Below are 13,537 nucleotides of genomic sequence, written 5' to 3'. Positions count from 1 at the left end.
TTGTGCCATAAATGTATGACAAAATAACACAGAGCACAACATGGATGAATAAAATATTGAACTTTAATAGCCAGATACTTCAACCTGAAAATTAAAGGTCATTATCAAAGAAAGAGGAGATGGGAATTCAGAGGAGAGTTTGTTGGGAACAGAATGAATGAAACGCAACCATTAGACAATATGGTGGATTCTGATCCCATACAATTCTCCCATCTCTGAACCATTCTCAACAATCCTTAAAAAATACAATCTACTGGCTATATGCATTCCTTTCCACAAACTCTCCTCTTGGTTCCTATCTTCTAAAGATAAATGATCACCTCCCTTTATTCCCGCTGTGTACCAAGTTCCTTGTGACTGTCACCTTTCTTACTTCAAAGAAACTGGGCATTCTTGGAGAATTTATTACAAGAACATCAATTTTACATTGTTAATGAGAAATCTGGCCTAGCACAACATGGGATTGATACAAACCACAATATCCTCTAGTCTGAAACACGCATGATCCATCAGTGCTAAGACAAGTTTGAATGTTTGTTTAAAGCAAGCACCAAAGCCTTGCTATATTGCCTAATATATATATATGTATATATATATTAATATTAATGAAATCTGATTTGAATGAGACGTTCCCATATTTTTTAAGAAAAGTCAGTCATTTTAATTCAAGTTCAGGCAATATTGCAAAGTTTTGATGCTCTCTTTAAATATTCAAACTTGTTGCAGCAGTGTCTAGCCATAAATACTGTTACAACTTGAGCAGCAGTAAACCTTCAATCTATCAGAAAATCATTTAAAGCTCATGCAAACAACATGTATAACATGCATATATCATCACGCAGTGTTTAAAATGTCTCCCTTCTGCCTTCACACATGCCTGAAGTCTGTGCCGCCATCAATGGCGGCACACACACAACATCCAATGGAAACACTGCCACTGCTTGCTCCAAATTCACCTTCAGGCTAGCAATGCTGGGGGTGGGGGATCATTTCCTGCAGGCTACTCTTTCAATTTCCGATGACAATTCGAAATCCAACCGATTCAGATTGGGACTTCCAGATGACCAATCAGATGGTGATATGTGGTTGGGCACATTCATCTCCAATCACTGTTGTATGGTCCTTGCCTTATTTGCAGGGGCTGAGTCTTGTTGGAAGGTCCACTGTCTACCATAAAAAAGTATTGTTCAGGAGCCATACTACATGTTCCAGTACGGTGTCTTGATCCACTTTGACAGAGGTTTTGACCCCTTTCTTGCAGGCATGCAACTTGGATATCCCCTGATACGTTACCCTCCCCCATCCACCCACACACGCACCAAACCATCAGAGAGGTCATCATCCCACATCAGTGATGGTTTGGTGTGTGGGTGTACTGTGCAACCATCCATGGCATAAACCCGATCATTTTGGCAATTAAACAATTCTCAATGATGAAAATCTTCTCATCTGTATCTGTTGTTCAAATACTGCCCAGGGAAGTGCATTTAATTTTATCACTCTCTGCTGCATAAGTTTTGGTGTTAGGAAGTGTCCAGTAGAACAACAATATGCTATCACTCCCAGGTCATCATTTAGTACATGTGACATCATTCTGTGAGAAATGTTCATATCTTGCCGCATCACTATCTGTGTTCTCACAGGATTGTGGCAGAGGCGTACTTTCACAGTCCTCACGTGCTGTTGTGTCCTAATGCAGCATAGTCGATCTGTTCTTTGGTGGTCAGATACGTCTTCTGTATCATTATAACAGTTAATAGTGTTATAAATAAACATCCTACTGATCCTGAGTGTTTTTAGCATGTTGAAAATAATAGGTGGCTGCATTCCAGCCTTGTTTCTCATAATTTCCCCACTGCATGTTAACTCTTACAGCTAGACAACTCTCTCTTTTCTGATAAACATTGAATGTTGGCCACATGCACTGCCACTAACGGAACCACGCTTGCTTAATTCTTTGGGTAGCACTCGGATATGTGGAAGTTGTAGCAGTATTTATGGCAAGTCTATGTGTATAATTTTTTCTTTAATAATCTAATGAATCTTAATTAACATAAGAAACATAATGTTTCTTATGTTAATCACTTGAATTGTTCCATGTATTACCACCATGGAGCAGCACTTAATATTTTAAGTAATCCATTGTTCACATTCTACTTTCTGCTCAACTAGCTTTATGCCACTGATGATGACCTGTAATTTTCAGGTTGAAATATTTGGTTATTAAAGTTTAATACTTTATTCATCCTTACTCTTGTGTTCACACTGTCTGCCTATAAGACACAAGAAAAACTCATACATTTTATGACTATTTAGTATTATTTATTTATTAATGATTTTTCACACATTTTCTATGCTACAGTTCTATTCTGCTCCTAATGCCTTGTTCCTTGAATTGCTTGTGAAATAATTATGCTGTTTCTTGTTGCCAGTATTAAGATGCTAAGGGTCTAAATTTAAAAGCATCAAATTCAGAATTCTCAAAAAAAGTAAAAACTCTTAAATCTTTACACTTATTATCTATTTTAGTTGGTTTTCCAAAATCTTTGACTCTAAAACATTTTCAGATGAACAGTGCCAGTGATGAAGTTATGCATGTGTATCCTGTCGTAAAGAAATAATGTGTATATCATATCCTATCCTCTTTGGTCATATTCCATTATAACAGAATTTGTGAAAGTTGACAAAACAAGCATTTGTAATAACCAGTGATGTCCAACTAGACAATGTAAAAATTACAAACAGGCTATTTACAACTTAAAGCATGCTACAGAATTAACATTATATAAATAAAACTTATAACTAAAGTTCCCCTTCTGATTTTTTTTATTTTATTTTATTTATTTTTTTACTCAAACAATGTTTAGTTGAGTAAAATTTACAGCTAGCTAACGTGTATTATACGATATAAATTTTAGTATTAGTGTTATTAGGATTATACAGAATTACAAGTCTTGTAAAAGAAAAGTCCACACCAACTATTGCTGCATCTGCCATACCTCATCATCAAATTCCTGTTATGTACCCTCAAGAAGTGTACAGGATATTTATGATAGTACTGCATGAAAAACTTATGTCATATGCCTTTTGCAGGTCTACAAAACTTAAATACAGATCTTTGTTATATTCCCACAATTTCTCAACTATATGTCGTAAAGTGAAAGTCTGATTCTAACAGCCTCTATTTGGTTCTGAATCTAGCTTGTTCTTCGCCATGCTTCCCTTCCACAATCCTTCTCAACTGTTTCTCAAGTATACTTGCATAAATCTTACCAGGAACACTCAGTAGGGAAATATCTTTGTAATTCTCACATTGTTTTATTTCTCATTTTATATATGGGTACTATGAGAGCTCTACTCCAATCATCTGGAATTCATCTCTCGCTCTCTCTCCAGGCCTTTTGAACTATGCAGTGCAGCCACTGCAAGACTTTTATACTGTCATACTTGAGCATTTGGTCGAATATCATCTACTCCAGCTGCCTTTCCACATTTCAAGATTTTGATGGCTTTCTCTACTTCAAGTATGGATGTGTATTCCTAATCAAGACAGGAAAAATGTAGTTATCAACTTTGAAATAGGGAAACATGAGAAAAAAAGCCTAGAAACTCTGAAATCTTGAGATCATTAGCTCTTTCAAAAATAAAGGAATATGGACCTGACTCAATAAAGATCTACACAGATGGCTACAAAAATCTAAATGGCAATTCTGGGAGTGGCATACTCATCTATGGCTCTCAAAATATAGAACTAAAAACAACTAACAGCATTGAATGCAACTCATACCATACAGAATTAATAGCCATTAACATAACACTGCAACATTTGTATAAACAAAACCCAAAGGAGTTTATATTTTTCACAGATTCCTTAGCAGCCCTTCAAGCTATTAAGAACTGCTATACTAGCTATCAAGAAATACTTAGAGACATAGCAAAAACATAAACTACATAAGGATTCCAAAATAATTTTCCAATGGATCCCATCCCATGTGGGATTAAAGGGAAATGAAACCGCAGATGAAGTAGCAAAAATGGCCATAACATCCAGTGATACCACAATCTTTTTAAAACCACTCAAAAAGAAAACTTAAAAAGAACGATTCTCCAGGACATGACTCACCACTGGTATTCAGCAGAAGAACCAGGAGCTAGCATCAACTCCAAGTTTAATCATTATGCCACTACCATGATATCTCACCTCAAGACTGACCACACAAGACCAATCAAGTTTAGCAATGGCATAAAAGTCTTCCCCATCTGCAAAATCTGTAACATCAAGGAAGCATCGGCAATGCATTTACTAAATTGTATCAATATTTCCAAATGTGAACTTTATAACAATCCAGAAAAGGTGCTGTATAAAATACATGAATTTGACCTCTATGATCTGGTGTAATAATACCATGGGATTAAAAAAAATAAAAAAATAAAAAATTCCTGATTGCATGCCTGTTGAGTGTTTTTTACCACTGTGCTGTCACTGCTTGTTTCATTTAGCAATTTTTCAAAGTAATTACTCCATACATCAAGGATATCTTTTTCTCTATTTCTGAGCTTTTTCAATAACCTCTAGAATATTTTGCCACCTTCCTGATATTTATTTTTTATATTCTTACCAAAATCTTCCCATGTCTTTTATTTAGTTAATTTTACACACTGTTTAGCTTTCTTACATTTGTCTCTGTAATCTCTAAGAGCACAAGCTGACTTATTCATTAGGAACGTCTTTTCCTTCACTGCCTCTTTAACTTTCTGTGTCCACCATGGAGTTCTGATTTTTCTATCCTTGCAGACAACCTCACTGCTTGCCTCTCTGCCATATCTTAAGATTGAAAAAAAAAAAAAAAAGCATCAGGTGCAGAGTTGTTTCCTCCATGACAAATTTTGGATTTTTCTCTTGCAAAAGATGCACTTACTCCAAAAATATGCTATATTTGCTGACATATTGCACCAAAGATACCTTTGAGAGCCATAACCAACAAGAAATTAAAATTACTGAATGTTGTCAGCTCACGAGCAAAATATAATCTAATCATTGATTGAAATGAGTAATAAAATTCCAGTATTGAGAAGGAGATGCGAGGTTATATAATATCTGTGACAGTGGGCAAAGCAAGTAAAACATGCAAACCATTATACATGGATATTAACAAGTTTGCATTGCAGAAATGTAGTCTTGTTATTACTATGATTTGGTTTTACAAGGTTGAAGATTAATAGCATCATACACACTTTGTGTTTAAAGAAAAAGTAGTTGCTTTTTTCACCTCATTAAATATAAACCTGTGTTTAATTGAGTTAAAGATATGTTTAAAGTAGCTTATAAAAAAAAAGTCATGGAAGTAAACTACAAGAATATCTGGGAAATAAGTCATGAGGGTGGCAGAATGTTCTGGGGATATAGAAAAGTATAATAATTTTGGAAATATGTTGGTGTGATTACATTATTAAAAAAAGAAAGGGAGGGAAGGTGTAAATTATGCCACTTGGAAGGTCAGAAGTGAGTTTTTATTGTTTGATCTGATATTATCCAAAACCATGCTTATTGGAGGCCTAATTTAGGGAAATTGAAACATTTGACATCCAGTGCAAGATTCCATAGCTTATTCATGGTACTGGTGTATTAAATGTGCAAAAAAAGTAATGAAAAAATGTATCACTCCAGGAAAATGGAGCTAAAGAACTATAGAAATGCGATCTTAGCAGCTCCAAGCCAAACCAGTTGGCTTTAAGAAGTTGCTTTTATTATACAGGTGTTCTTTGTGCATTGTGTCTGTCACCATTAGAAACCAAAGAATGAAGTAATAGATCATTATCAAGTTTTGTGCAAAGCTGGGAAAACGTCTTACTGAGATGTTACAACTTATAAAGATAATCCACTGTCCTTAGTCCTTAGCAAAAAAAAAAAAACTAATTGGCCACATGGCCCTGAGACATTGAAAACATTCTTAGCACATTTAAATAGCCAACATCCAAAAATCCACTTTACTATGGAACTAGAAACCAACAACTGTCTGCCCTTCCTGGATACACTCATCACACGTCCCCCAGATGGTTCCTTATCATTTTCAGTTTTTAGAAAACCCACACATACAGGCAGATACTTACACAAACAATCACACCATCATCCTTCTCAACAATATGGCATATTAAAAACACTAACCCATAGAGCGAGAGCAATCTGTTCCAATGACAAGGCTCTGACTGCTGAACTGACTCACTTACGCCACACCTTCTTGGCCAACGGCTACAATCCACATAAAATAAACAAAATACTAAACACTCCTAATAAACCCCTCCCACCATCCACCACAGAGAACCACAACAAAACAGTCACCATCCCTTACATTAAAGGCACATCCGAAAAGATCTCAAGAATTCTCAATAAACATAAACTACACACTACATTCAGACCATGTAGCAAATTAGCCACCCTCATCCGCTCACCCAAGGACAGCATTCTTCCTTTATCACATCCAGGAGTCTACCAAGTACCCTGCTCATGCAATCAAGCCTACTACGGTCAAACAGGAAGAACTGTGAACATCCGCATCAGTGAACATAAAAGATACGTCCGGAATTATCATTATGGGAAGTCGGGCCTAGCAGACCATGCACTGGATACCCCTGCACACAGGATCAACTGGAAAAACACAAAAGTACTACACAGAAGCCCTAAAACACACTCCAAATCTCAACAAATATGGCTGTATTAACTTGCCGAAGATCTGGGAGACAGTCATATTAAGAAAAAACTAGCACTTTTCTAGGACTCTAGTAATATATGATAGTTTTTTTTTTTTTTTTTTTTTTTTTTTTTTTTTTTTTTTTTTATTCCAGAGAGAGGGCGCCAAAATCAGGACTCTAGTCTTTGTGTTGCTGCTACAATTTTGTTGAAGTACACCATGTTGTTTTAGTCTCGCGTATTGTGACAAACAGTGTTTTTGTGCTCTGAAGATGCTGGTTATAACACCAGCGAAATATCAGCATCAAGTTAATAAATTAATTATTTACTTAGTTTCTGCGTTCTATTATACCGTTAAAATAATAAACAACATGTTCGACAAACACGTCTGTCCACACGTTTATGCTTGTTTAATTTAACTTTTATAACAATGATGTCCTGACACTTGGACAAAAATGCTATAAAATAAAATGTCTGCCATGTAAATCTTCCATTGTTATTGTATTTATTATATCTACTTATGTTTCTGTTCTTTGCAGTATTTCTGGCTTTACACTATTTCTGCACAATATAATGGTTACTGCAAACTCAAGGCTGAATATGCAAAGTTTGTAAACAGAATTACATTCCTCAAGAGTTGTAGAGAAACCCAAGTAATAACCACCTTTAAAATTAAAGAAACTTTCAGCTTCTTTAATCTTATGCAGTGAACTTTCTCCCAAAGCTTAATTTACATATAATCCAGCAAGGTGTTACTCATTTGTGACTTAATGAGCCAAAAAATCCTCAGCTTTTATAGAGACATCCAGTTTACTCTGAATTAGTGTCAGTATTATCTCTGGAGTTGTTTAATGCTATAAAGTATTTTGCAGAATAACCAGGAGAGATTTCAACTATACATGACAAACTTACCTTCTTATTAGCCACTGGAAGCATATTTTTCTATTGTCAGAGAGACAAATAAAACCATTATTGTTTCAGGACAGCCTCTCTCTCCAGGAAAAGTAAATGCCTTATCCTGATTTTTGCTATTATACCTAAATTTATTCCTGTTATTTCCTGTGGATTTTTTCCTAGCAGCAGATAGAAGTATAAGTGATACTTAAGTCTCTGGGCCTCCACCTTCAAATTTATCTTATCCATAATTTAAAGTGTTACTCTCCTTAAAGAAATATACAACTTTTATTAACACTCAGACTGATAAAGGAAAATCTGTTGTGGTTCAAACAGGAAAGAATACTATACCTTGCTGCTACATGACCATACTTATTATCCCCCCCCCCCTTGATGACCCAAATTACAGTCATATTAAATAAATGGAATAAACTCATTGACAGTGTCTCCTGTTAAAATGATAAAACCAAAAAGAAGCTAGAACCTGTCATGACAATCCTAGATTGTATGGACATTCCTAACATTCACAAAACAAATGGATGTTCCGTTACAACCTATTGTCTGTCTGTTAGCTTACCATGTTATAAAATTGCAAAGCACTCTTCTAGTTTACTATCAGCTCTCACAAGCAAAACCACTCTTTAATAAGAACAGTTTGCACTTCAGAGAAAAAAATCTTAGACCTGTGCATTCACTCTAGTGATCTCTTAATCAGCCTGGATATTTATTAAAGGGATAAAAATCCTATGTTTTTATATAGCCAGTAAGTGAAACTCAAGATCGAGAACTACGATCTATGAGTTTCAATGCCAAAAAACTATCAGCATTGAAAAAACCGTTTGGCTTTTCATTTTAATTACAAAATATAAGCACACCTTTATGGTATTCGTATAGTGAAGGTATGCAAGTTCTTTTCACTAAGCTTTGATATCTTCCAGGTCTACGTACTCACTGATGAGACCTCAAAAAAGGTTGAAACCGGTTTGGGTAGTGACCTCTCCTCATAATGTAATGACAGTATTACATCTCCTAGGAGCTGTGTTTTACATTATGAGAGAATATCAAGAATAGTGAGGGAGCTTGCTTAGAATTGCCTTTGCCGATAGTTTTTCGGCATTGAAACTCATAGATCGTAGTTCTCGATCTTGAGTTTCACTTACTGGCTATATAAAAACATAGGATTTTTATCCCTTTAATAACTATTAAGTTGCCAGAAAACTAGCCGTTTGGCTTTTCATTTTAATTACAGCCTGGATATTGTCTATCTCTCTTCACAAATATTTCTCTAAATGAAACATTAGAATTACTCCAACAAGACTCCCACAGATATTCCCATCTCTTTGATTTTGTCATCCAATTTGGCTTCTTCAGTGTCAGAACAGGTTTTACTAGAAACTTGAGTATACTGTCATTGGTAGTCCTCTTTCTCCTGCCCTTGTAAATTATTGATGGAATGACTTAAGCAGCAACTGCTTGTACAGGTATGTGGATAATATTTTTGTGGTATGGCTGGCAGGGCTTCTCCTACTGAGTTTCAACATTTCATTACAAAGATTAATGCTGTTGATCCTTGAATATAATTTACTCTTGTGGAAAGGAATCATTACATTTCATTTTTAGGTCCATTATTCTTCACCAGCCACATGGAAAGTTTGTTTTCTGTCTTTCAGAAGAAAGCCCTCACCAGGACTCTCTCTCTCTCTCTATTTTAATCCATGCTTTATATTCATGCTGAGTCACATCACTATGTTTGCCAAAAATTTGGCACCATTAAGTCTTTCATCCATCAGACTCACTCTTTTATGCTTGAATGCAAGAAATAAATTTTATCAAGACCTCATTCTTGTCTGACAGCTTCATTGAGTCCTTTGTTAACAAAGTCATTAATGGTTGTGGAGTTTCTAGATTTGCCTGCCTCCCAGGAAGTTATCACATATTGCCATCCCTTATATCAAGGGTGTTTATGGGGGGGGGGGATTGTCAAACTACTTGTTAATAAACTTTCTTCCTTTCTAGGCTTTGCAAAGGATAAGCTTCCTCGTATGGTCTACCTGGGCATTTAGCAGATATCTGCATTGTGGGCTAGCTTATTTCAGGTCATATTGGATGATCTGCAGCTGTTCATCGGGATGAATATTTTAACATTGGATTCCATGAGCTGGAACACTCTGAACTTGCTGATTGTATTTCTACAAAACATTGGATCCTTTAGTATGTAAGACTACAGGCCTACACAAGCTATTTTCTTTTAGAATGATTATACAAGGAAAGCTGCGAATGAAGTCTTACTTCATTGCCCATTCTGAATAGAAACAATGGATTAAAGGTTATCCCCCTTATAGGAAATTGTTTTTCTTCATATATCCTCTCCTTAGATATTGTTTTTAATATTTGATTCTTTTAAAAATTGTCATTAGAACCAAAAAAGCACAAGAATTCCACACTGCTAATTTTGTACTGCAGTTAACGCTTGTAAAATCCAGTATATATATAGATTTGTACAGTCTGCACTTCAGAGAAAAAATCTTAGACCTGTGCATTCACTCTAGTGATTTCTTAATCATGAGATCTCATTTAAATGAAGAGTTGTTCCCATCCCGTAAGCATCTGGAATCTTCAAACCTGTTACCAGAATCCTAAAATATCAATTCATTCCAAATTTTTTTCTGATTAATATTTGTTCAGTTTCTTGCTTACTATGAAAGATAAGTTTTCTCATTTATTTCTACCTGGTTTTACAAAGTCCCATGCAAGTGCCATGTTTCATGGTTTTGGGCAGACTGCCTGGTGGAGATACCAGGTGTCATACCAGGTTTTTAGATCTTGCACTGCACCGTCAGCATGGAACATAGAGCTGTTAAAGACATGCAGTTGGTATAAGCTGTTTGTTTAAAAAGAGAGTGTTATATCTTTGTATTTTCGTATTTTGTTGTTACTTTCTTATAATTTAACCTTTAACCATACTTTATTTTTGTGATTCTTCCGTAACGACTCTTATACAACTTATATTAAGGTATCCTCTTTCCTTATTACTTTATCTCCCTTATGTATCTTAAACACACAGTCCTCAGTCGTCTTTAGGCCTACCCTTGAATCAAATTGACATTAAACTTATTCAGCGATGGTAAGGAAGTAATCTATGAAAAAGGTTAACTTCTCTAATTCTCACTTATTAATTCCTTTTCAATGCAGAGAAATTTAATTGTTCACGCTGTGCCACTCCGCATCTAGATGGTTGCATGCATAACATCATGGAAATAACAATCAGTAAGTATAACATCACCTTTTACCTACTATAGGTTTTCTAAATCAATAATTTATCTCAACTTTTAAACATTCAGCAATCGTGGCCCTCTATCCAATACTTCTATATAAGTTTTCAGTTTCCCCACTTAGATTCTATTTTAGCAAGTGGTGAAATGAGAACAAAACAGGCAAGCACGTAATTACCATCAAACTAGGACATTTATTATACTAAGACAAAAAATTACAAACTTGAATTAAACATGAATTAAGATCTCTCAATTGATTTTAATGGATATATAACTACACTTAAATTATCAAACACATTTTTTAAGTATCTAAAACATGAGATCATACTCTGCTCACAACCTTTCTATTAAGGAAAAATCATTGGCAATAAAAAAAATCGGAACCCTACATTAATTAGCTGCTGCCTTACTTAACTTCCAATTCAATACTCAGCACATTATACAATCTAACATTTATAATAAATTTAGTTTAATCCTTTATTCAAGTGTGTGCAAACAAAGTTTGCACCTGAAAGTATCTTCAGGATATATAAAGATATATAAAGGTTGAAACTAGTCTGGGTACTGGCCCTTCCCTTAATGCATAACATTATACATATCCACAAGGAGATGTGTTTTGCATTATGGGAGATACTGAGATAGGAGTGTTAGTAGCTTGCTCCACCTTTGTAACGAGTTGTCCGGTGTTGTACCACTTTACCCCAGTCCTGAAGATGCTTTCAGGTGCAAACTTTGTTTGCACACACTTGGATAAAGGATTAAACTAAATTTATTATATTCTGACCAAGTGAAAAATAAACTTTCAACAATCTAACATTTAGAGTTCCTAAGGTTCCTCAATCTTGTCACATAACTCTACATAGATCATCTAAATCAGAACATATTCCTCAGGTACTAACATTAACTCTTAAATTCTTACACACACGTTCTCTGTGAACTTCATTAATGTCTTTTACATCTACTGAGGAACAGTTGTTAATTCTTATACACACGTTCTCTAGGAACTATTGTTATATTCTTACATGTCCACTATGAACAAAATTCAATACTACACACATTCTCTTGGAACAAACATCCTAATCTAAATTGAACACATTCCTTAGGAACAATTTCTGAATCACTACAAGTTCAATTAAGAATATTCTCATATACATTACATGTCCCCTTTCACATGCTTGTAAGACAGATAATTGGATATCTTACCGGGACAGTAGAAATACTTTTCTTGACATCATGTGCTCTGGATGGCACCTATCTTTCTTCCTAGGACTTACCTGGAAACATTCTGTCTGCCCTGGCTGCATCTATAAGAAGGCTTGTCTTCTACAGCATAACGGAAAGATTACTCAGTTTTCTGGTCATTGTAGTACAGCATGGCCCTGTATTGCCGCATTCGTCTGACTGGCTCTGGAACGGATATATCTGGCAAAATTGACGACCATAATGCTGGATACTTCTGAAGCTTCCACGACTCTGGAATCATTGAAGATCCAGGGCCGGAGTCAGGAAACAAGAGAGAAGAGAGCGATGTTGGCTCTGCAATTCAGTTTTGTATCTCGCGTTCAAATTTCCCATTGGTTCCTTTCTTTTTTAACAGCGCATATCTCCCTAATCTCTGGCGCCAAAAATGTGCACTGGCAGACATCTCCATAAGCATCGTTCAGTTATCAGCACCAAATAGGACTCTGGTGAAAAGTTAGATTGTTACATGTATGACTAACTTACAAGCTTACGTATCCTGCCCTAGGCAATAATAGGATTAAGTTCCAAGGTCTCCGTTTATAATTTACATGATGTGTATGCATACTACCTGGAATTTGCAAGAATAGCACAATTTATAACTAGAAATATTTACACTTATTTTACAGTTTTGTGACACATCAATAAGGAATTATTCACATTAATTCTAAATAACAAAAATTGGCTTTGGGAATGGGAGATCTTGTTAAACTCTGAATGAGATAATATTGTCTTATAAATGTTCTCATTCAGGGTGCTTAAGGGTCAAAACTGTATAACTGAGAGGAGACTTCCACATAGCCTTTAAAGGAATACGGAGAACCATCCAGGGCTTCTGACCTAATGTCCAATCCTCACCTTCTCGTGGTGGATAGATAGATACCTGTTGATCCAGGTAGAAACCTGTTGGGTATCTACCTGGATACTGAACGAACAAGGATGGGCTGGCAATTTGGGATTTAGCTGACCAAATTGTATTCTTATTGATTAAACCAAAATAAAAAATGATGGTACAACATGACAAAATTTCATGCCGGCTCTGGCGTCTCCCGGTTAAACAAGGCCCCCATTGTTTACACCAGGGAACCAGGGCGAACAGCGAAAAGTCAACTACTGGAACAAATCTGAAAACACACCCCAACTCAACATCACCAGAGTTAAAGATCGGTACTATCAACATAAGAAGCCTGAATGGTAAAGAAATGGAGCTAGCTGAGGAATTAGATAAGTACCAGATCGACATAATAGGGGTGACTGAAACAAAAAAGACAAAAACTGGTGAGATTTTTCTGAGCAATAAATACAAAATGTTATATTCGGACAATGACAATCAAGGAAAAGAAGGAGTAGCCATAGTATTCAACACAAAATAGAGGCTAATCTTCTTGAATGGCAGGCAGTCTCAAGTAGAGTGATGTGGGCAAATATGAGAATGGGGAACTGG

General features: G+C 35.6%; 1 protein-coding gene across 1 annotated transcript in view; it reads left to right on the top strand.

The window, feature by feature from the left end:
* LOC150107781 (guanine nucleotide-binding protein G(I)/G(S)/G(T) subunit beta-1) overlaps positions 1–13,537 on the top strand; it is a 139,462-nt gene that overhangs the window by 111,030 nt on the left and 14,895 nt on the right. The gene's annotated exons all lie outside the window — the stretch shown is intronic.

This window comes from Typopeltis vanoorti, chromosome 4 (assembly GCF_054136105.1).
Source record: "Typopeltis vanoorti isolate ZY-2024b chromosome 4, IOZ_Tvanoo_1.0, whole genome shotgun sequence".
Classification (NCBI taxonomy): domain Eukaryota; kingdom Metazoa; phylum Arthropoda; class Arachnida; order Uropygi; family Thelyphonidae; genus Typopeltis; species Typopeltis vanoorti.
The sequence above is the reverse complement of the archived record's forward strand: the minus strand, read 5'-3'. Positions and strand labels throughout refer to the sequence as shown.